Source organism: Mercenaria mercenaria, chromosome 1 (assembly GCF_021730395.1).
Source record: "Mercenaria mercenaria strain notata chromosome 1, MADL_Memer_1, whole genome shotgun sequence".
In the NCBI taxonomy this organism is placed as follows: Eukaryota; Metazoa; Mollusca; class Bivalvia; order Venerida; family Veneridae; genus Mercenaria; species Mercenaria mercenaria.
The window spans coordinates 115622301-115648159 of record NC_069361.1 but is presented as its reverse complement, the minus strand read 5'-3'; the positions used below and the strand labels follow the sequence as shown (position 1 = coordinate 115648159).

The 25859-nt window shown below is 35.5% G+C and overlaps 1 long non-coding RNA gene across 18 annotated transcripts in view; it reads right to left on the bottom strand.

Moving 5' to 3' along the window:
- Positions 1–25232, bottom strand: part of LOC123526188 (uncharacterized) — a 102934-nt gene extending 77702 nt beyond the window's left edge. For 15 of the 18 annotated variants that reach the window (XR_008366728.1, XR_008366735.1, XR_008366726.1 and 12 more), the window contains exons 1-3: positions 19367–19480; positions 3642–3742; positions 2751–2867 (exon numbers count right to left, since the gene is read on the bottom strand). This is a non-coding gene — a long non-coding RNA (uncharacterized LOC123526188). Of the gene's footprint in view, positions 1–2750; positions 2868–3641; positions 3743–10402; positions 10572–19366; positions 19481–23979 lie in introns of those variants that run through there. The other 3 variants (XR_008366727.1, XR_008366730.1, XR_008366732.1) reach the window with 3 other exon arrangements.
- Between the last annotated feature and the right edge of the window lie 627 nt (positions 25233–25859).

Here is a 25859-nt window from a genome sequence, read left to right as displayed (position 1 = left end):
GGGTCATGATTTGAACAAATGTTGTAGAGGTCTACTAGGCAATGCTACATGTGAAATATCTATGCTCTAGGCTTTCTGGTTTATTTTTAGAAATTTTTTGAAGATTTTCCTAAGTAAAATCAAGTGACCTCTGGGGAGGGGTCAATTTTGACCCCGGGGGTCATGATTTGAATAAATGTTATAGAGGTCCACTAGGCAATGCTACATGTGAAATATCTAAGCTCTAGGGCTTCTGGTTTATTTTTAGAAAATTTTTGAAGATTTTCCTATGTAAAATCAAGTGACCCCTGGGGCGGGGTCAATTTTGACCCCGGGGTCATGATTTGAATAATTTAAGTAGAGGTCCACTAGGCAATGCTACATGTCAAATATCTAAGCTCTAGGGCTTCTGGTTTTTGAGTAGAAGATTTTTTTAAGATTTTCCTATGTACAATCAAGTGACCCCTGGGGTGGGGTCAATTTTGACCTCGGGGGGACATGATTTGAACAAATTTTGTAGAGGTTCACTAGGCAATGCTACATGTGATATATCTAAGCTCTAGGCCTTCTGGTTTATTTTTAGAATTTTTTTTAAGATTTTCCTATGTAAAATCAAGTGACCCCTGGGGCGGGGTCAATTTTGACCCTGGGGTCATGATTTGAACAAACTTGGTAGTGGTCCACTAGGCAATGCTTCAGACCAAATATCTAAGCTCTAGGGCTTCTGGTTTTTGAGAAGAAGATTTTTAAAGATTTTCCTATGTAAAATCAAGTGACCCCTGGGGCGGGGTCATGATTTGAACAAACTTGGTAGAGGTCCACTAGGCAATGCTTCACACCAAATATCTAAGCTCTAGGGCTTCTGGTTTTTGAGGAGAAGATTTTTAAGTTTTCCTTTCGGTTGCCATGGCAACCAGAGTTCTGCATGGAATTCAACTCTTTGAACAATTTTGAAAGGGGGCCACCCAAGGATCATTCCTGTGAAGTTTGGTGAAATTCTGCCCAGTGGTTTTCAAGAAGAAGATATTTCTACAAATTGTTGACGGACGACGCACGACGGACATCAAGCGGTCACAATAGCTCACCCTGTCACTTCGTGACAGGTGAGCTAATAAATATATTTTCGCTAGTTTCAGCATGATACAATAAGAAACAAACAGATTTGTCTTCAGATAGGTCGAAAAATGTAGGTTTTTATAAATTACGAGAACGCTAAGGGGTGGATATTTCAGTCACAACTTACAGGACATTTACGTAGTGTCGTAAGTAACGAGGCTTTCGAGATAGAAGAAATATCTGCTACGAATATCTTATGAACCATTTACGATCATCTTAGGACTTAAGGTACCTTCGAGGGCTCCAGATAATATTGAGGCAAATAAGTATTTACTCATCATAATTTTGTGAACGAGAAAAATGGTACAATCTGAAATTGACTAGAAGTAATTTTACTCCTGGGAATTTCTGTTAATGAGAAAACCCAGAAATCAATTCTGTTACATATGCATTGTGTATATGTTTTTTTTTTTTTATTCAGCAGTCATGTTTTTGCTGATCTACAGTGGACTTTTGAAGGTTACTAGAGCCAGATGAAGGAAACACATCTTTAGCTCGACTATTTGGAGAATATGGAGAGCTATACTACTCATCCCGGCATCGGCGTTGGTTAAAATTTTTTATAATGTCAAATATCTTGAATACTATCAAAGATGTTCAACTGAGACTTGGAATACTTGTTTATGAAGACAGTGTGCATATGTATGACACAGGGCATTACTCTCTCAGCAATATTTTCAGAGTTATGCCCTTTTTTAACTTAATTTGGTTCAAGTTTTTGATAAAGTCAAACATCTTGAACACTATCAAAAAAATTCAACTGAGACTTGGAATACTATAGAGGTGGGCAGGTGGTCTAGTGGTAACACGTTTGACTGCTAATCCAGAGGTCTGGGATTCGAATCCTGGTCTAGGAACTGGAAATTTCTGAGACGCTCTTGAGTGTCTCCCACTTGACTAAGAGGCCTGTACTGGTTACTGATACACTAATTACTCAATCCAATAATTTCAATAAATCTTTGGGGATCACTTTCTGTTGGTTTATAATATGCATAGTGTTAGTTCACTTTTTAATTTCTTTAAAGGTGACATTTTGTTGTTTTCACTGCATCAGACGTTGATAATTTTAACCAACACAACTTTAAAATATACTACTGTTAATGCAAAGACTTAATCGACAATGGGAATATTAGCTGGACTGAAACATTAAAGCATTCAGACGAATTAGTAGTTGTTTATGCTAGAAAGTCGTTGTGTTTCTGCTATTTCATATACGTAAAAACTATGTAAACACTTGAAAATTATCTGATATGCGTCTACAATGTGCTAATATGCATCTTATCTGGAGCCCTGACAAATTAATAAAAATCTTCTAATAATTCAGCTGGACAGCACTTGAGTGTATAATACTGATAATAAGCACTTTGTGACACTACATTGTTTATACTTAATTTTAAAAACTGCCCTCAGTAAGTGTGGGGTTATATGACAATGGTAAAATCATTCAAGTACATGTAGCTATAAAAAGACTTCTTAATTGCAGTAGAGAACACGAAGGGTTGTAGTACATGTATGTGGAAAGGAGCCTGAAAACTAACTACATCAAGAGGGGCTCAAAAAGAAGTGTTCTTGATCAAATGCTGTTTTGATACATGCTGCATTCCAATGGATTTAAACCTCTTATGGTTACATAGGCACATGTATCAATGATCTACCTGATAAATCCAAGACAACCCTATAATTCACTCATTCACCATTTAGAACAAAGGCCTGCATCTCTTCAATTCTGAAGTTACTGGTCTCTAGGCATTCTGCTTTACTTTTACATCACACTACAAAAGAGACATTTTTCAAAATGTTTAGAAAGATACAAAATACCATATTAGATACACATATACAACAACAGAACGAAGCAAAGAGATTTTAGTGTCTTTTTTAAAAATTGAGTTACCTCCCTTCAATTGTAAAATTTGCTTTATGTTTAAAAAAGAATGACTAAAAGTGAACTAAAGTTCTTTAAAACTGAAGTTTGGTCACTGTGACTCACATTATGAACACAATGACATGACTTTTTGTTTCTAAACTATCTTAAAAATGCAAAATCAAGAAAAAATATGTCTGAGTAAGGAATCAAACCTGGACTGCCTCAGCAATAAAAACTTTCCTACCTTCTTGATAAGTATCACCATGGGTGAATTTGTACTTATGACAGCTAAAGGCATTGACCTCCAGATATTTGCTGAAAATGACCTTTCTTTAAATGTGAAGTTTGGTCAAATTACGAACATCAGAATATTAATTTTCATTCTAAACTATCTTATAAATGCCAAATCAAGGAAGAAAAATGCCAGAGTCAGAAATCGAACCCGGGCTGTCAAGGCAATAGAAACTTTCATTATGTCTTTACTGGTATAAACCATGGAGGAATATGCATTTAACTTTTGTTAAATATTGATATCTATAATTAAGACAATTTACATTGAGTTACAAGCACTAATCAATTTTCAGTGTAAAAATTAGTAAAAATAACTAATTCTCATGTGTTTCCATAACATATAGTCTGTGAGTAATTAAGTTTCAAAGCTATAGCATTAATTTCCTGATACCTAAAATTTTCCCTTTTTTTGTTGTTGCCAAGTTACGCCCTAGTCCCAATCAGCGACTCTAGTTACCTCCCCTGACAATCCATCCACTACAGTATATCAAACTGAAATGAAATGAAGGTGATAATTATGCAACCTGTTGGACTAATTACCCCCAACTGGTTTAGTTTAATATATTAGACATGTACATGCTCAATGTACCTTCAATATTCATTATTTTATTATTTTACATTTTATTTTTAATTTGCATTGTAATCCTAACATAACCAGTACTGACAGTAGACATCAAAATGTTAAAAATGTTAGGGTCGATCTGGGAAAGTACGAACATCTGAGTGAGTATGGATTAGTTCACTGTCAACGGTCATATGTCACATGGGCTAATCTGGACCTTTTCATTGTGATACTTACATTTTCGATTAGAAAGACCTTTCCAAGTTTGCGTGTTTTTTTTTTGCTAGAAGAAACCAGTCAATCACATCAAATCCTTTCTGACATAGTCAAAATCAAATGTGGTAACATTTAAACAAGCTCCGTTTACTTTAAGAGTAAAGGTATAAACAGCATTTTCTGAATATTTTTTCACTTATCATGGTAAATTATATGTTGCCTATATGGACTTCATGAAATGTTTTGATATGATCCACAGAGACAAACTATGGGCTATATGTGTTAACAACGGATTATGTGGTAATCTTTTAAAATCCATGACCGTGATGTATAAATCTGTACAAGCTTGTGTGAGAACCTCAAACGGTTTAACAGACACCTTCAGTTTCCCAGTGGGCCTAAAACAAGGCTGTTTAGCAATTACAGTGAAACAGCGCTCACTCGAGCATCGACGACTCGAGCACCCGGGCTCGCTCGAGCAATTCATGTGGTCCCGGCCAATTTCCTTCTATTTTCTATGTGATATTATCATGGCTGGGTCGAGCATCGATAACTCGATCGCTCAAGCATGACACCTGGTCCCTGTGTATTAATTTACTCTTTGTTGCTTCTGGATAACTCGAGCAGAGGTGTCAAAATTTTTCACACCTTCGGCGGTCAGAATGTATCGGTTAAACATTTTTACACACCATGCGAATTGCGTAGTCTATTCCCAGACTATCTTACATGTTTGTTTGTCAGTATATTTGATCTTATGATGAAATTAATTATTGATAAAAGCTTAAAGAAAAGTTTTATTGATCAAAGATCGATCAATTACTCATTACTTAAAGCATCTATTCTGTGGGATCGAGAAGACAGTTATGAGATCTTAGTATTTTAATCAGTAGTTGTTTGCATGCAAATAAAGGAAATAATATAGCGTTTCATCAAATTGAGACGATAATTATGATAATATGCACTTGTTGATGAATGAAAAACAAATCTTAATTGTTTCTTTACATGTGCCATTTACAAATTACATATTGAAACGTCTATCAATAAATAACGTTTGTGATACTTTTTTTTTTTGAAAATGTCACAAGCATGTTATTATTACGCATCACCGTTTACTCTGCAAACGGTCCCCGATGACAACTGGTAAAACAAACTTTAGTTTTCTTCGTATGTTGGTCAATGTTTGGGTCGCTCGAAACCATGGATAACTCGAGCATTTTGCTCATCCCCTTGCGACCTCGAGCGAGCGGTGTTTTACTGTATTTCCTGATGTTACTGAGATCGCATGTCTACTATTCGCAGATGACTTGGCACTAAGCGTTGATACGGTAATTGACTTACAGCGTCACTTGGATCTACTCAAAACCTTCTGTGATAATATGTTGGTAAAAGTAAACATTGAAAAAACAAAAATAATGGTTTTCAAACATGGTGGTCACTTATCAAGGCACGAAAAATGGACGTTTGATGGTTATGCCCTTGAGGTTGTAAACAATTTTACCTATGTAGGAACGACATTTACTAATCAATCACTTTCTCCTGAATGGCTAGTGATCAAGCCATGAAAGCTAAGCGTGTTTTAGTTACAATATTATCAAAAATGTATAATTATGGTCAGCTGCCTGGAAGTGCACATTTTAATATTTTCGATACAAAAATTGTACCTATATTGTTATACTGCTCTGAGATATGGGGAGTGCAAGAGCGATCAACAACTGAAAGCGTCCATGACTATGCATGTAAACATATGTGTGAATAAACAGACCACAAATACTGCTGTTCTCGGAGAATGCGGTCAGCACCCAATGTATATTTTGGCAGCTAAACAGGTTATTAAATATTGGTGCAAAATCCTTAACCTTCCCGATGATAGACTAGTCGAGAAGTGTTATTACATGTTAAAATACCTGTCTGAATGCGGCAAACAAAATTTGGTTAGTAATGATAAACATTTGTTGTTTCCAAATGACATGGGCTATGTTTGGGAAAGTCAGTCTGTACAGAATGTAACATCATTTATAAATTTATTTGTGACAAGACTTAAAAGACCAATATATACAAAATTGGAATTCTGCCATTGACAATTCTGAGATATTGAAATCGTACAGAATGTATAAAAGTGATTTTAGACATGAATTATACCTAGATGTTTTAAATATTCGTAAATTTCGCTGTGCGTTAGCTCGGCTACACACTTCATCAAATGAGCTTGAGATAGAGAGAGGATGATATAACAATGTGGACAAAAATGAATGTATATGTAAATTATGCAAAACTGGTACAGAAAATGAAATGCACTTTCTCTTGATATGTCCTTGTTTACAGAACTTAACAGTGAAGTATATTCCACGGAAATATTATAACAATTTAAATGTCCGCTCATTTATTATCCATATGAGCAGTAGAAATGACACTACAATAAAAAATCATTAAATGTTGCAATGTATGCATACTATGGTTTCATAGAACGTAAACATTTACTTTCAATAATAAACGCTAATTAATGTAATGCGCATATAATAATATGTACTATATACATGAAACTAGAGTATACAAGTTTACAGGTTTATAGTATGAAATAGAGATTTGTATAATTTAACGTCCTGTATTACATAAATGTATTCTGCTGATTGTATATACATGTATATTTTGATTTGTCATTGTCCTTGTCACTTATTCGGATATTATGATGCCTGAAATATAAGTTTGACATATGTTTTTATAGAAAAGCAACAAGAAAAATGAAATATATGCAAAAATGCTAAATGTCCATACTTTCCATGTTGTTGTTATGTGTTGAAAAAGTACGGACAGATGAGTTTAGTTGATTGTTTGAATTTCAGATAGTTGCTTTCCTGTTCTTTACCAATTATAGCATTTGCCAGTGAAAATGTGGAAAAGCAAGGTTTCCTCACTGAGATGGAGATAAATGACTGTTGGACAGTTAAAGACATTATTATATGCTGATAAAATTAAACTTAGTGAACAATTACAACACATTATAAGAGCATGAATATGTGTTCGACCACATGCTGATTGAACATGATTTGTGAAAAGTATGATTGATAGCCAGTACCAGGGATCATCCTACAAGGCGATTTGAGCGATATCGTCGCTGTAAAGTCGGCCACTTCACTTGATTATCGCCTCCAGGCGAAATCCAAATCGCCGAGTTTTTCAGAGTGTTGTAATCTGTTTGCTAAAAGTTGTAAAACTTGATGCATATTCTAGATTAAATTACCGATAAATCCATAGTCAGCCCCACCTACTCGCCTGTCAAACTTCAGCCAATCGTAGCGTTAATATTTTCAATCGGCGTGTAAAAAGCCGATAAACTTATATACAGTTCTGAGAGAGTGCAAATATGAAATTGTTACACAAGAAGATGAAATAAGTATTGTATGGGTGGCTAATAAATTTGGCTGAAATGCAAGGACAGCAAGCTTATATAGTAGACATAATTCGTAGAGATACTTTATAAGTTTTGTGGTAATTTGCTCCACTAAATACAACTACAAATATAATAATTATGAATACAAATAAATCAATCAATTTTAGTAAATATGATAATATATTATGTTCTTGTTTACTTGTATCAGGCCGCAAACATAGCTTTGATCCTGTCAACACTTAAACAAAAACAGACAGGTGATAATTTATTCAACTATATTTTTATATAATCATAAGCTTATCAGTGTGCCTAAAATAAGGGTCTTCGTCCTATTTTTTCAGTATGCCTAAAAAGTGGGTTTACACTAAATGGGGTAAAATGCAGTTGTATAGTTCCTTGGCTCTAGAGTCTGCTGTGAAAGCATTTCAAGATGGGCCTTTGTCTATACAGAAGGTAAACAGAAACCTTCCATGTGCCTAAGTCAACCATAGGTGACAGGATTTGGGGAAAACATGAACTTCATATACTTAATGGCAGGCCTCCGCATATTCCAAGGGGCCCTTGAAGTATCAAAAACAAAATTGTTGAGTGTGTGAAGATGGCTGTAAGGCGTGGATGTTGAGTGTGTGAAGATGGCTGCGAGGCATGGATGTTGAGTGTGTCGGGATCTAACTCGACCCAGTCCTAACCCTGGCGTGATACTCTTGATAATATTATTGAAGCAACTGTCATTCCAGCCTCAAATACTCTAACTCGAAAAGCAAACCGGCCTATGGTAAGGAAGGCAGTCACCATCCATCAGCTGCTTACCAGTGAAGAAATTGTAGCAGAAAAGCTACAAGTTGAAAAAATTGAAGCAGAGAAAGAACAAAAGAAAAATGTTAAAAAACTGAAGGAAGAAAAATAACTTGTTCAATTACGTAAACATTGGTCTGGTGTAGATTGTCTTACTTGAAAAACTATACTAACAACTAAGCAGGCATTGGTTTAAATGCCATTTCAGGGTTGTGGAAATCCCAATATTTTTCACTTGTCTGCGGACAAATGAGACTTAAAAATCTACTTGTTCGCGCGAAAGTCTAAACTTAATTGCCTCGACTTTCAACATTTAAGCATGCGTGAAACTAATAGTAATTCTTTGATTTGGACAATCTGCAATTCGAACGGGGCCGAAATTCGGCCCCAAAGTCAGCCTTAAAAAATCCCTGCTGTCAGTAGTTTTTGTAACACGTCCGTTCTTTCTCTCCATTGTCCATACTTACCCGGTTTTACCATGCAACAAATTTTCCTATATTTCCACAATATCAAGGACCATTTAAACACTAACTTTATGATCAAAGCCGAGAGAGATCATTCACGGTTCATAATTATGGCAAAACTTGATATTAGGATGCTTTTGGAATTGCAATCGTCGGAGTGTAAAAGCTGTCCATACATACCTGGATCGACCCTATGTCAGGTCTTATCTATCTGTATATATGACTACAACTGAGTCTAAATGTATGCCATACTGACTAGCAACAACCACTACTTTTTTGTTAAATTTTATTACAAGATGAAAATTATGTTTTTCGACACCTGTATGTGCATGAATGACAAATCAATTGTGCTTTTGACCACGAAATACAGAGATAAAGATTTAAAGGGTGTTAATATCATGTCCTAGATTTTGACACACAACACATTTTTCAGGTTTTTGTGCAAAATAGTCCAAATAATACAGTTTCGGTACAGCATGATAACTTTTGACTGTCGCTGTCTCCGTCACGTCCAAACTTATATATTATTATGCATATTTCTGTAAGGAAATCCCCAATGAAATCCGTTGGGAATGTTTTTTGGTAAAATTACAAAGTATTTGTAATGATTACATCTCTGATAATGAATTTATGTTGACATTAAAGCATAAACTTGCCTCCCTGACATTTTATGAATGTATATTTTGTGTTTTGTTCTGCAATTTAATGTCATAGGCAGTCTGCTGTTTACTGAAACTGGTGTCACGGTAGATATCTCCTCGCACCTGTCACATCATATTTTCTAAGAATTAAGTCTCTTATTTAAAATTATGAATTAAATTCAACCAATCTGAAGTTTTTACATGAATATTAACATGATTAATGTTTAATTTATTAAAGCAAGTAAGTCTGACCAGTATATTATGTTTAATGTCTTCGTTTTTCCTAACAGTAAAATGCAGATACAGGTAAGGCTTAGAGGGATGATAACTATGAAATATCAGATCATAAAATGTCATCCGGATAAGCCAAATGAGTATGGCTATGTGCAAAAGTGACCGCAGCTAATTGCATTTTTTCTGTTATATTTTAATACGACTCATTTATCTACAAGAAAAGAAGATTTCCCTAGTTTCTTTAGAGGGATGGCACAGCCATTCAATAAAAAAAAATGAAATTTTAGTCCCATTCAAATACATGGTAGGGTCGGGATACCATAATTTTCATTGAAAGCTTTGAATTTAACTGTTTTTGTTGCATTTTTTCCATATTTAGCAATAAATGAGCGTGAATATAGGTGTATCCCAAGTAGCACACTCATAACGAGAACGCCTGGACGCCTGATTCATCCGAGAATGGCATACCGCATAATGGTGATGGGGTATGCTTTATGACTATGAGCAGTATAGCCTATTTATTTATGCTTTATCTATTTCAGAAACAAGTACATCTAAATAACAAAATAAGTACATGCAAGCTTTCTTAAGGAAATATAGTGTCCCGGTGTATGCAGTTTATCACTGTAATCGCGAAGAAGAATTGGGCGTCCCAGGGTTCGTGTTATGAGTCTGCTACTTATGATACACCTACATTCATGCTCATTTTATTGCTTGATATGATAAAGCTGCAATAAAAACAATTATATTCAAAGCTTTATTTACCGTCACTTTGTGAAAAAATTAACATAAGCTCTGCTGTATAGAGCTTTTCTGCGACCCTATATTAAGCACATTTAAAACCAATTATACCTCACCCCCAGCAATTTGCTGATACCCATTTACAGCTGGGTCAACTGAAGCAATCATGATTAAGTGCCTTGCCCAAGGACACACTGCAACGGGAGTAGCCAGGATTCGAACCAGGGGCCTTCACCTCCGTAGGAAAGCGTCTTACACTGTTTTTCAATATATAGGTCCACTGCAATGACGAAAAAGATAAAAATTCATCTTTCGCATAAATCTATATAACTTTTAATTTTCGTTTCTCCAACATTTAAAGAACAGAAATCTAAAATTTTGAATGCAACACTCTTACCGTTTTCAAGATACTTACTTTTGAAACACGTCAAGTAAGTGTGACAAATCAGCCATGTGAAACCTTCGTTATTCTACAGTATTCTGTTATAGTCTTATACTGCCGATCGTATAAACTCATTTTAAAAGCTTCAAGTTTAGTGTTTCAACACATCGGTCATATATTTTAAAGAAAAATACGGACCAATACATATATATATAGCGGTTTGTGTAAATTTTATAAGTTGTGATTCAAAAATGAAGTGTTGTCTTTCAATCCGTAGTAAAAACATCTATCGAGATTAACATTTGTACCACAGGCAAAGAATGCTTCTTCGTTACTTTTATTTTAGAATAAAAATGTACATTACCAACATATTCCAACTGGAAAAATCAAATCGAGAAAGACCAAAGCCCATCAAAATGTAACGAAAGTTTATTGGATTTATGTAACATTTTAATCATTTTTGTATTAAATGTCAATGTTTTTGTTATTGTGCACTTGATTTAGAAGTTCGATGAATATTTAACTGCATATCTTCCAAACATATTTGAAATAAAATGTTCATCTCATTTTATTGAGTTTGTTGTTGGTGGTGCATTGGTATTGTTACATACGCTATAAGTATGTTTATATTATAAATAGATCATCAATTTAGAAATAACATGCATGATAAAACTCAAATGTTACTATGCTATTACTACAACAACATATAATGAAAAACTGGCAACTGTATTCCTCGAAAACTGTAATAAGTAACGTAAGTTTCATAGTAACGAAGGTTTAACAGAAATCATATTAGACTAAGTTATGATCAGCTAATGAAAAACCTTCCATATATGTTAACAACAAAACACTTTTGAACATCTAATGAGCACCATGTCACTTCATAACAGTTCATTAACAGTTCAACAGGAAAGGTTAACACTGTTTAAAGTGACAATCTTTGTGCACACAAACTAATTAATGCACAAAGTTTGAAAATAAGTCTAATATTTTCTCCTTGTCACCCTCGGATAAGCGAAACATTCTACGCGATTTTCCAGTGGGTACTGGGACATTTATCTTCCACAATACTGCGTTTTGATGTAACCATATTGAATCTCGACTCCTTGGCCATTGGAAAAATTGTTTCTTTGACATCCACTTCAACTTCATGCTCATTTTCATCGGTGTCGGTAACTTTTCCAATGTACCAACTGCCTTCATACACTGCTGCTACGTACTCTTCAACTTGAAACCTTATTTCTGAGTCTACCTTGCTATCTTCTTTGCCACCATGTTCTTCTGAACCAGTTGCAGTTACAGATTGTTCAATGATAGGTTCAATTCACCTGTTGTTGCGACCGGTTCAGATACTGGTATGTTCAATATTTCTTTGTTTTGTTTAAGTCCACCCATGGCCCTCTTATTTCCGACATTCACCTTGGTACTTTCCATTCTCCAAGAATCACAGGTTTGACCGGATATACATGTTTCACAATAACAACTGACATCGCGTACCTTTATCATTGACTCGCCATTACCCACTGCTGCACGTACTTTCATTGTGCCCTTGACAGACTTCAGCGGAAGTCTTTCTTGGATTTTTTCAGTTTGTGCACAGATTTCCGTTGATACGAAATGAAACGTAACATTAGTCATACTGGACTGTATTGCCCACTCGTAAAATGCTTTGGCGTCTTGAATTATTGTTTTCCCGCTGCGCATTGCTTCGTCAGCTAACCGTTTGCATGTGCCCCCGAGACGGTCACATGGCCCTTTGCCGTGACCGGCTTCAAAGTAATTCCAACGTGCATTCATGCCATGTATGGCTTTGTGTTTGGCGATAAAATCAAATATGCTCTTGTTCCGATATTGACTTGTAGGAGAGTCGCTCCAGTAATGAATGCATTGCAGTTCACTATCAATCTCCTTAAGCATAGGCATGATTTCATTAATAAATGTGATAACCGTTGATGATCTATGAGCCATCTCATCAGAGACTATAATGAAACTTTTATGCTGCAAAGTTCCATCATCCGACCTGTAGTAAACAACCATTGGATGTAAGGTGACACTTGTTTGGTTAAAGTATGCACTTTGAACCTCTTCCAAGGACTTGCAACTGTAATTCTCGGCAAAGTCAAGCTGTATCAGCATATCGTGCTCTGGTAACTTCTCCTTGATTGTCCGTATTTGCTCATATTGTATACGCACTCGGTTCACATGTACATCAAATTCAGACATCTGGTCTTTAACATGGGAAACAAACTTATCAGCTCTCATCTGTGATTCGACAATTTTTGTCACATATTTTTTCTTACCCTTTTCTTCATTTTCTATGCGTGTCCACTGACTTAAAGCTACAGATTCGCCCAATTTGCTTTTCATTATTTCAGAACTCGGAACTTGTCCCGTACCCTTTTCAGGATTCATGGATATATCAAACCCTTCCCTTCTTAGTGCTTTTATGGTCAAAGAGGCATTCTGATGTTTGGTGCACAAACATGAACTTCGGCTTGAAAATGCTGCTGTTAAGATGTATTTAGGGCGAGATCTGCAAAACGAGGTGAAGGATATTTTAAGATTTGGATTTTCAGACTTGAATTTGTTATATAGATTTGTCAGATAATCGGTAAGTACATGCGTCTGGACCTTTACACCCTTTTTCAGTCTTTGTGCATCTTGTTTACCTGGCTGTGTCCTGCTGTTGTCTTCTCTTTTCATGAAGGCCTCGACTTTTCCTTGGTGAGTTTTAACTGTGCTTACTCGGGCTGATTTCTCTATTTGGTGTCTTTTACTTTGGTTCTTGTTGAGTCTGTGCCTACACAGTCCTGTCACTTTCGACAACAACGTTGAGCATTTGAATGTATTTTTTCATACACTTGCCCGAAATAACGCTGTGAATGTCTTTCATTTTACTTCGTGATGTTTCGGACTTTGCCGACTTGATTTCACTTACTAGAACATTACCCAACAATAATGACTTTTTTAGCATTTTTCTGAAGAACCGAGAGGTAAGCATCAGCAATCATTCTCTCTGTCTGTTTATTCGGAGTCATCTCACTTGTGCTAAGTTTTTCTTGTCTCTGTCTGTGTCTTTGAGCTGCTCTCTGAGCTGTTTTATATCGCGTTTTAAGTTCATCTCTCTCTTTCTCCAGTAATCGTATTCTTGAATTGGCTTTGGACAATTCTCTCTTCCACCTTTTGATTGCACCTTTTCTCCTATTACTTGGAAAATTCATTCTTACAGCCAGACGACCTCTTTCTTCTAATTGACTAGCTTGTCCGCTCTCATAGCCACTACTTTCAGGATCGGTTGCTTGATTAACAGCAACCCTTTGCTGTCTTTTTCTGTTATAGAATTCCCTAAGTTTTTGTCTATTATATGCATTCCTCATTTTTGTATCGTTTTCTGATAGCACTGATGAATGGACATAATTTCGTCTCATACGGTCTTTTTCTTTTTGTAAATACTCAGCATTGTTTTTCTCTTTAAATCTTTCATGATAAGCCTTCTGTATTTCAGCTCTACTCTTTCCCATTGTGATTCTGAAATAACGAAAACTTTCGTTACCAGCATCAAATATTCGTTACTGTGATTAGTAAAGAAATATACACTACATCAGATTGAAATTCGATCTAGTTTAGGTGTAAATACATATATTCGGTCTATATTGAAACTGAAAAACTGAAACTGTTTCAATTGATTAAACGCCTATTTTTACGCAAAACATATTCAATGGCGTTTTACAAATACATAAAAATACGACAAAAATTAAGATATTTAATGACATATAACATAAATGAGCATAAATACCATTGTGAATAAACTATTTAGTAAGCATTAAAAAAAGATCAGACATCAGATAAGATTAATAAAATATTAGAATATTAAGACAGTAAGACAGCTGTTTGTTATTAAGTAAGAATAAGTGGGTTATTGCGACATGTCGAGAAGTTATTACAAACAACTGTATTTTGTATTTGTTATAATATAGTTCATATTCGAATGTATTTACACAATAAAATCATCCAGTTCACGTTACTTCAATTTCTTAAAAATTACAATCACAGTCTCTAAAAGAGAGCAAAGTAGTTTCCAAAATAATGAGTTTTCAACTTCTTTTTGAAAACATCTATTGTGTCCGAGTTCCTTATTTCGAGAGGCAATTCATTCCAGAGTTTAGGTCCAACAGTACCAAAACTTTTGTCGCTGAACGTTTTGCGCTTGTTGAAAGGGACAACGAAACACCCAGTAACGGAGTTTGAAGAACGCAAGTTTCTTGTCTGTGTTTGTTTTATGAGAAGTTCAGAAAGATATTCTGGAGAGTTTCCAACTGAACAATTATACATGTAGGTGAGCATTTTGAATGTGATTCTGGCTTTGATTGGTAGCCAGTGAAGGTCATACAGCGCTTGCTTGGAACTGTCATATTTTCTTCGATTTAGGACAAGTTTTGCACACATGTTCTGAATTTGTTGCATTTTGTTTACTTCGCTTTGAGCAATACCATACAGAATGACATTATAATAATCTAAATGGGATATCACCAATGACAGGACAAGGGTTTCGGTAGCCTCTTTGGCAAGATATTTCCGGATACATTTTATTCTGAAGTAGTTGAGCATTGTTGTTCTACACTTTCGTTTTACATGCTCTTTTAGATTCAAGTTTTCATCCAGGAATGCACCTAGATATCAAATAAAGCTCACTGATTTCACTTCATCACCTACAATGCATACTAAGCAGCTCCCTTGTGGAACGCTACAATTTAATTGGCGTGGAAATGACATGGCTGAATTGACACTTACACGACAACTTCTGGGGCGCAGATAGGAATCAACCCAGCTCAGTGCTGTTCCACGAATACCATACTGCTTGTTTAACACATCAACAAGAATGTCATGATCTACAGTATCAAAAGCGGCACTGAGATCGATGGCAATTAGCGCCGTAACTTCTTTCTTCTCCATAGCATCCAGTAAATCATTTACAAGACGTAACAGTGCTGATTCGCAAGAATGGTTTTTCCTGTAAGCAGATTGGTTTTTTGGTAGAAGATTGTGTTTGTTTACATGATCACTGAGTCTGAACAGATAGATTACTAACAGGCCTGTAGTTTGCGAATTCAAGTTCCAGTCCCATTTTCTTCAACAAAGGTCTTACAATTGCCTGTTTCCATTTTGTTGGAAATATGCCGTTGCGCAACGACAAATTAACCAATTTGGTAATAACAGGCAACAGCTCATCCAAGTATGATTTTAGCATTTTTGTTGGTAGAATATCAAGTTCACATGATTTTGTCTGTAGTTGGTTTATAAGTTTTCTAACTTCTTCCTCGCTCAGATCTTTAAAACTGTCAAAACAAGGAATATCTTTTTCGCATGGTTGAAACTTATCGAAATGTTTCAACGATTCTCGAATTTTTTCGATTTTATTCATGAAATGATCTGCAAATTTCTCAGCCAGTGTACTGTCATGTCCAGTTGGCATAGGGTTCTCAGACCTAGTGCCTGTTGTCTCAGATACAAATCTATAAAGCTTTTTCGAGTCACCTTTTGCATTAAGAACTTTTTCACTCAGAGATGATTTTTTCTCATGTTTGAGTTCTTTTTCGTAGTTTTTACGTGCTGTTTTGAAGGCTTCATGCAGATGTGATTGTCTATGTTTCTTCCACAAACGTTCAGATTTGCGAGCCACTCTTTCAAGGTGAAGAAGTTTTTCTGTGAACCAGGGTTTTGGAGCGCGATGGATGATTGTTTTTTCTATAAATGGTGCGTGTGAGTTCATAATCTTTTCTATTGCTGTCTGAAATTCTTCAACAAAAAGGTCGACATTATCACTTTCAACTGTCATTTTTCTCAGATCGCTTGAAAATGTGTTTGTATCCATGTCTTTGAAATTTCTAAAGAGCACCATCTTACTTGTTATATTTTCCTTTCTAACATTTGTCACAATTTTGACTGCACAGTGATCAGAAATATATGGACCCTGTTCACAAGAAACTACTTCAACACCATTTACGACTTCCATAAGGACCAAATCAAGAATGTTACCACCAGTGTGTGTACTAAATTGTACATGTTGTTGTAAACCCATGGCGTACAAAGAATTATTGAATTCTGTTACTGCATTTGTGTCATCGTGGATGTGAAGATTAAAGTCACCCATGACCATTACATTTGAGTACTGTGATAGTACTCCCTCCATATATTGAAAGAAGTCTGTGACGAACTGGGAACAAGTGGATAAAGACGGAGGTCTGTAAATCCCAACTACATGCATAGTAATGTTCTTGAAAATCAACTGCCAAATACCATATTCAAAACTGTGAGAATTTCCTGCCGAAAGTTTGCGCATGTTTACAGCAGATCTACACGTCAGTGCAACACCACCACCCACCCTATTTTGCCTGTTCGTAACACTCAGTTTGTAGCCATTTTGATTTAGATCAGACGTTTCATATTGGTGTTGTTTGTCGTCCGAAAACCAAGTCTCTGTAAGAAGAGCAAAATCTATCTTTTCCTCGCGTAATAATTGACCAATAAGAACATCCTTGTTTACTGCCGAGCGACATTTTAGCGTCAAACATGTAAGCTGTTCATTTTGTCCATTCAATTTATTTCCATTTTTCTTAGGGTATATAAGGTTGCTTAGGTTACATCTCTGAAAACCACTGGTTTACCGTAACAACTTTTGCTATTGTTCAAGGATTGTGCCTTCAGGCGACCAGCTCTTTTTCCTCTGTACTATTTCAATATTCTCAAATCTTTTAACCTTGATAACACAATAGGATTAAGTCTACACCTTGTTGATTGTCCAATTTTGTGTAAGAAATTGCTGTCATACATAATAAAATCCATGATTGAAAACTACAATGGTGAACGAAAGTTCACAAAGTGTTTATCAATAATAAATATTTCAAGTTTATATATGTGATTGTTTCTGATGCTGATTCTGGATCAACACATGCAGCAATCCAAAATATAATGACACAAACACATCAAGCACACATTCACAAAACTACACTCCAAAAATCACGTCTCTACTCCCACTATTAATGACAACAAAATTAAATCAAAACAGAGCTCAAAAAGTGCAGCCTAACAATATGGCGCATATATAATATATATATTGAATTAATTATGTTAACACATTTTGACTAATGTTCACATAAAATGATATATCATCTGGCACAACGAACAAACTCAAACACGAGCCCATGTCAGCTAAATTTCATAACTTTTAAAAAGCAAAAATTCATTATTTTTAAAACATTTCATACTTCATCTCAGTTGGATATCAAATTGTTAGATGTTAGACAGTTAAAAATATAACAAAACGCTGACTGATCATCATTTTTATTAAGAAAACAAATTTTAAAATCTTCGTTACCGTCTGATCATGAAGGTTTTATGCCATTCATTCATCTCTTTGTATTAAGGGGAGATTAATAGGGTTTATGGGTTTCTGGTAGACTTGTAAAGACAACATTCAGGGATTCAGAAATGTATAAAACACTATCAATTTCGATTGATTATGATAAATAGTAATGCAATTCATAAGGCTACTCACATGGCGAGTGATTCACGTCTCTAAATGCCTTCTCAAGTCTTCAAAATGGACGAATGTTTGTTTTCAAAGTAGCGTGGTGCCAAACTTTTCCAATGACGTCATACATACGGAGCTATTCTCATTCGAATATCTATATTGGCATTTTGGTAACAAAAGTTTATGTAACGAATATTTAAATGACTGTTCATTATGCGTGAATTTTTATTGAAGTTTTCCGCGAGCTACTTATCACTGGATATATCATTTATTAGTAAATCTTGCGACAATATCGGAGCATCGTATATAGTAATTTGCAATCATATTACTCTGCGATGGGTGACAACGAAGGTTTTGTAATTTACTTTTTTTGTTGTGTATATTCTTATCAGTTTCACATGCAACATTTTATCCATGTATTTACTTTGACATGTTTTTATTTCAAAGACCTGTGTATAAAATGAGATGAGGAAGCATAATCAGGATGTTAAGACAGAGCTGATGATTTGTATGATCATTCAAATATACGATCATGAAGGTTTTTAAAAAGTCGAAATTCTGGCGACAATCAAATTCAGCAACGTATTTGAGAAATATATCAATAAAATTCTCTTTTGTTTTTTTCAGGACATAAGATATAAAGATTGAATATAGCAGAGGGCTTTGAATGAAATCAGTATGCTATAAAAGAACAAAATATTTTAAACATAAGTAAAAGTGTCGGCGACAGTAACGAAAGTTTAGATTTCGGCACTATGTGCGCAACAATTTCGAGACATTCCTTAGAGACATTTAAGGGAGAGCTCTTTGGGCAAAGAGGCTCCCAGTGCGAGTAGGCGTAGTACCCCCCCCCCCCCCCCCGGGCAATATATTCATTTAGTGAAGTCCAGCCCAGTATTCTACAGAAACAGAAACAGAAGAAAACGTCCAGCACAATTATGAAATAAAGTTCTATTTATTACTTTTGTTTTAAGTTCACATATAAACACCAAAAAGGACAAATAATCTTATAAATTTTAGTAAGATTTGGCCAAAACGTCAATGGACCTATATATTGAAAAACAGTGCTTAGCCCTCTCGACCAATGCGTCCACAAATGTAGCGGTTATATTGCTACCTTGACTGTACGTTCAAATTGTATTATGACTGACCACTCCCTTACGTATTTACGTTCATGCGACATGATGAAGTACAGCGACCAGTAAATAAGTTATCACGCCCTGCATCCTGCATCCTGGTACAAAAACATCTGCACTTCTGGCCGGTGCAAATGGCGTATTTGGCTAAAGGGAAGTAACTGTGCACTACCGAAAATAAAATATAAAATGTGATCAGTATCGGAAACATCATTCAAATACAGAGTTGTGGACTTATGGAACTCGTTACCACAGAAAGCCATTGACTGCAAGACAGTTCTATCGTTTGAAAGAAATCTAGATAAGTTCTGGAAATCACAAGACAATAAATTTTATATAATTATCGCTCAAAAATAAGCACCGGAATAGCACAAGCAATTACACAACTAGAGTGGTGGAACCTATGCTCGCGGTATTCCTATGCTCGCGGTATTTCGATGAATACGCTCTCTGCAGAAGCACAGATAAAAATATTTCATCATGCTATGTTCAACACCGACCAGTGGTGAAATGCCTTTACAACAAACGTAGCGATAGCCGCGCGAGCCGCTCACGTGACGTATACAGCAGCCGATACATTTTACGCAATCTGTATCCGTCGCACAAATCTCAGACAAATATGTCAAAATAACCCAACTAAATTTAGTTTTTTAGAAATCATGCATTACAGTCAGATGTAAGATACATTTAAGAGCAAGATGTGATGAATGTGACGCCTGGCTACACTACGAGTGCCTGTCGAACCATGAAAAGATCGATGTTGATCTTAGTATTTTGACAAAGTCCAAATGGCTTTTTCTGAGATGTAGGGAGGAGTAATTTTCCTACACACAAAAGAAGTGTCGGAAACATTAGTAAGTTATTCACGGTCGTTGTTTGAATCATTAATACTTGAACATTCTGTTTTTATATAACATTATTATACGTTTATAAGCTTTTTCCTAATAGTGACTCCATTTCTGTAAGGGAAATATACACATAGAGGCACATACTAAATTTTATCCTCATTTCTTTTGTTTTTCACATAATAAATGAGTAATGTTCTAAATATTATATTCGCATATGCTTGTTTGTTCATTTTTAGCCTGCTGAATGTTTTTTTTCGCCCTTAGTTTAATAGATATAACATACCGCCAGCATAGGTTCCCTTCAGGTCGAATTTTCACTTTTTCACTTATGCCGTGTCGATAGCTCACGAGACGACTAAGTCACGTGATGACGCACATCAACAATATGTTTCGATAATAGGAGGATAACTTTATGTTTTTGTATAGGCAAATCGAAATAATAATTTTTTCTTGTTTCTTAAAAAGATAATATATGTACAAAATACCACGAGCATAGGTTCCACCACTCTATTGAAGAAAACGCAGAACTGAACCAAGAGGCTACACCAAGCCTTCTCTCAGAAGGGGATTTGTTAGTATAGTATGTTATCGTTGATAACTCCATAAAAATCACGTACTTTTGGTAGATGACTTTAAAAATGACGCACTTAACCACAATATCCCACAGGTGGCAGTAATGTACCTAGGATATATGCCCTTAAATTTACTACAATTATAATGTTTTCTTAGGAAAAAAATGACCAAAAGCCTCATGGCTCATTGTCACAGGAGCAAAATTTTTTTAAAAATGGCTTTTGGTCATTTTTTTCCTAAGAAAACATTATAATTGTAGTAATTTTAAGGGCATATGGCTCATGGGCCCATACTGTATCCTAGGTACGTTACTGCCACCTGTGCAATATCCTGCAGCTTAAACGTCAGGTTCAGATTACGTGATTTCCTTCCTAAGGCAATTGCTTGAAATTTCTGGGATTGGCCTTCATGTGGTTTTTGGAGAACCAGTCAATTAGTACTAAACTTTCTTCTTCAAGAGTTTTTACCAAATCTTCTTTAGAACTGCTTGCATAAAATAAAGTGTTATCATTAGCGTAATTATAAAAAACGTTAAATTAACAGGTAAGTCAAGGTTTATTTTACTTCATTCTTTTAGTTATGTTCTTGCATTTACTGGTGAAAATATCTTTTGATTAAAATTTACATAAAGGCTATATTTTATATATAACAAAAATGACGGTGCACTAGACCTCAGGTCTGCTGCACCGGTGACGGTGCACTAGACCTCGGGTCTGCTGCACCGGTGACGGTTCACTAGCCACTGCCTATGTGTAAATGCAAAAATATAATTTATAAATATGTTAAAGAAAACGGGGCCCAAGATGGATCCTTGGGGTACTCCCTTGACTAGTTCTCGAAAACCACTGAATATATTTCCTGTTTTAACACACTGTTGTCTGTTTGACAAATAACATTTAACAAGTTACAAAGCATTTTTTGACAAATTATAATGTTTTAGTTTTAACAGAAGCAGGTCATGTGGCAAGCAGTCAAAAGCCTTTTCAAGAAAGGTCCATAAGTATGGCAGCTATACATGTTTTTATCTAAAAACAGTTTCCAGTCTTCAGTAATTTTAAGAAGAGTTGTACTACAGCCATAGCCCGGCCTAAAGCACTTAAAATGGGTTAAAAATATCACTAAAATGATTAAGTAGCTGCTCATAGATAGCCCTCTCATAGATTTTCGACATAACTGGCAATAAACAAACTGGTTTATAGTTGCTCTTGTCTAAGGTACTGTTCTTTTTATAGATAGGTACAACCTGAGCAATTTTCATATTTTCAGAAAAAATTGCTTCACTAAAAGACCTGTTTACCAGGTTGGCTAATGGTTCAGAGAGCACTGGAAATGCAAGTTTCATCATTTTCACAGAGAACTTGTCATTCCCAGTAGCTTTCCTGACATTCGTTGCCCGCACCTGTTTTTCAACAAAAGATTTATCTATATTTGAAAAACTTTATTCGTTAACACTATTCATACGATCTATTACCTGAATACTTTCATGAGAACTATCAAAAATGTCTGAACTATCTTTTTTTTTTTTGGATTTAACGTCGCACCGACACATGATAGGTCATATGGCGACTTTCCAGCTTTTAATGGTGGAGGAAGACCCCAGGTGCCCCTTCGTGCATTATTTCATCACAAGCGGGCACCTGGGTAGAACCACCGACCTTCCGTAAGCCAGCTGGATGGCTTCCTCACATGAAGAATTCAACGCCCCGAGTGAGGCTCAAACCCACATCGATGAGGGGCAAGTGATTTGAAGTCAGCGACCTTAACCACTCGGCCACGGAGGCCCCGTCTGAACTATCACCAATGATCTTAGCTACATTTACATAAAAATCATTAAGAGTATTACATATTTGTTTTTGGTCAGTAACCAACTTATCTGGCTCTTTCAGCACAATATTTTTCTGACACATTGTACCCTTGTTGGTCATAAATGGCTTAATTGTTTTCCAAAAATCTTTATTCTTACACCCCCCTGTGCACCTATACAAACAATAATTTCTTATGGATTGCCTTTTAATTTTGTAACTAATTCGTAGCCTTCCTATAGTTTTCTCAGTTTCGGGGGGGGGGGGGGGGGCCTATATTTTTGAAAATTATTATGAAACATGCGTTTTTTGAAAACAGCTTTTCTAAGTGTGGTGTTCATAAAGGATTAGATTTAATTGGTGCATGTTGTGATTTGTAACAGTTTCTGACAACAAAGAGGAAGCTCTATCCACACTATGACTTCTTATAATCTCTTGTAGGTTACTATTTTGCAAGTCTAGCAAGAAATTGTCACCATCAAAATTCTTAAAACTTCTATATTTTATCCACCTAGCTTTTGCATTTGGAATGGTAAGGTTTAATTAGTTTAAAGCTCTACATGGTTCAACCCCGGAATATATTACTCAGTTGATTAATGTTTCCGACAACAAGTCATACAACCTAAGATCTAATTCCCAAGGTTTAATTACTCAATTCAGACTCAATTCAGATTATATGAAACAATCTTTCAAATTTTTATCAATGAAAGTGTGGAATTCTATACCAGTTATTATCCGAAATGCAGCGAATGTGAACTCTTGTAAATACAGTTACAAAAAAACTTTTATTTAATGAAGTCTGCACTGCATAATCATAATGCTACAGGTGCTCAGATCAAATGTGCTTTTACCTTTTGTTGTTTTTTATATTGTATTGTTTTAATATGCATTTTTTTAATACTTTGTACCTTGTTGAAGGCCTCATTGTAAATATGTGATTTCATTTGTATCTGCTTATGTGATGGCACAATGAGTTTACCTTCGTAAAACAAAGAAATTATTATTATTATTATTATTATTATTATTATTATTATAATTAGAAGCCCACCATATTGTGACAGTCACTGATACCAGTGCTGAAATTTACCACGTTTGAACATAGTGCAGGGTTATTACTGATGACATCCAACAGACTTGGATCATGGTCAGGGGGGAAACAGGTGTTCTTTTTACCATATTTGACAAGTCAAAGATATCACATACATCTCTCAAAATATCACACTTCTAATCTATTAAGCAATTAGAATTTATATCTCCAATGAACACAAAATTATTATAATGAACTGAAATCTGATCAATTGTTTGAAAACGATAATTATAGCAAAGACTATCCTTTGCAGATGGTTGTCTATATAATCCAGCAATAAACCATTTTGAATTGTCTATGATTATTTCCACTCATATTGATTCGATTACCTTAAACTCTAATTTGGGGTTCCTGTCGCCAGCCAGATCCGACCGTAGGTTGGCAGCTATTCCTCCCCAATGAGCATTCCTGTCATTTCTCCAAAAATGATAATTGTCTACGAAGAATTGTGAGTCTACAAAACTTTCATCTAGCTTACTTTCACCTAGAAAAAGTAGATCAACTGTATTTTTCTGCAAGATTTGATATGACAGAATTTGTATCGCAAATTATTAATGTTCAGAGAAGCACACAGAAATTTGTTTGGTTGAGATTTACGTATATCACTTATTGTGTCAAAAACATCTAACTCATATTCAGGTATCGATACATGAGATGTAACAGACTGAAAGCTTTCATTGCAGCTAAAAAAAAGGAATCTGTAAAATGAAGAGTTACAAGTATTGCATATCCACGGATCTGTTGATTTTGCCAGTTCTTGGTATTCATTTGGGGAAATGCCTGCACACTTAATATTACACCAATAATAACATCCCTCACAATACACTGCACTGTGATTCTTCGCGACCGGCCTTGCACAGTACCCACATGGGTATTTAGTAGGACCTGGATTTGTTGCCACATCTCCAGCAAGTATTATCGAATAAAGTTTTATACAATTCCGCAGTGATACTGGTTTGGATTTAAGCCTTCTTGTATACTTAATACGGTAGTAAACTATGACATGAATGTCTATACAAGAATCAACATACAGACTGCTAGACAAAAAAGTTTCTCTCTGGTAATCACGTACACCAGCTTATCTCGCACGTTGGAAATAAATTCAAATCGGGTGCGTCTAAAGTATCTGGATACTATTTAAAAGTCAATAGATCGATGCTAGTTCCGCTGTTTTCTTGAGGATACTGTGGTTCGTGTCCCGAAAAAATTAACAGGATCAATGCTGAACACTGTGCAATGTTCATTTTTACTATTTACGTGTCACGGGGTCATTTGTCTTTTCTGTTATTTATGTTTCATCAAGGTATATATCATGATATTCCACTTTCATTTATCATTATATTCATATTCATCTCCTATAAACCCCATAATTTTCATTTCATCCCTGAATCCAATAGAGTCCTATAACTAACATGTATCTAATATAGGTGACGGGCCTCCGTTATTTACCTAACCGCCAATTGTTTGTCACGCATGCGCACATCAGTAGAGAGATTATACGTGAGGACGTAAAATCTTTGTGTCTCGACTTATTTATTTATTTGTGCTGTTTGCGTGCCCCTTTCAGGTAACCTATGTACATGTTTAGTTATATAAAGCAATGTTCTTCATTTTGCTATTCATCATTTCCATATTTCGTTGTATTTTGAAATTATGCTTTTTGTTGTAATGCGCACATCAGTAGAGAGATTATACGTGAGGACGTAAAATCTTTGTGTCTCGACTTATTTATTTATTTGTGCTGTTTGCGTGCCCCTTTCAGGTCACTAACATACAGACCTGAAGAGAACCTACAAATCCCGACTATCTGAACGGTAACAAATTGGTGGCCAGTGTTACTTTGGGTCGACATGTTACGGTACGAACAGAAATAGGTGCAAAAGGGGTACCGAAGTGGCATGACGTCAGAGGGCATTCCTCCATTCAGCCAATCAAAACGCCAGAAGTGGTGAAGCACAAAATTGTGCATACGTCATACAATATTTACACTTTCCACGGATATCCTCAGGAATTTATACATGCAGTTTTGAAAATCTATTAAATATTTTAGAATTGTGAATAATATATCCGGATATAAACTTCGTTATCGGTAGGAATCACTCCAGAGTTACATTTAGATAAACAGCTCTCGTCAGAATTCATTTAATTTCAAGGAAATCTAATTGATGCACTGCAGACTGTGCAGTTAGGAAATTCAGTTTGACAGGAA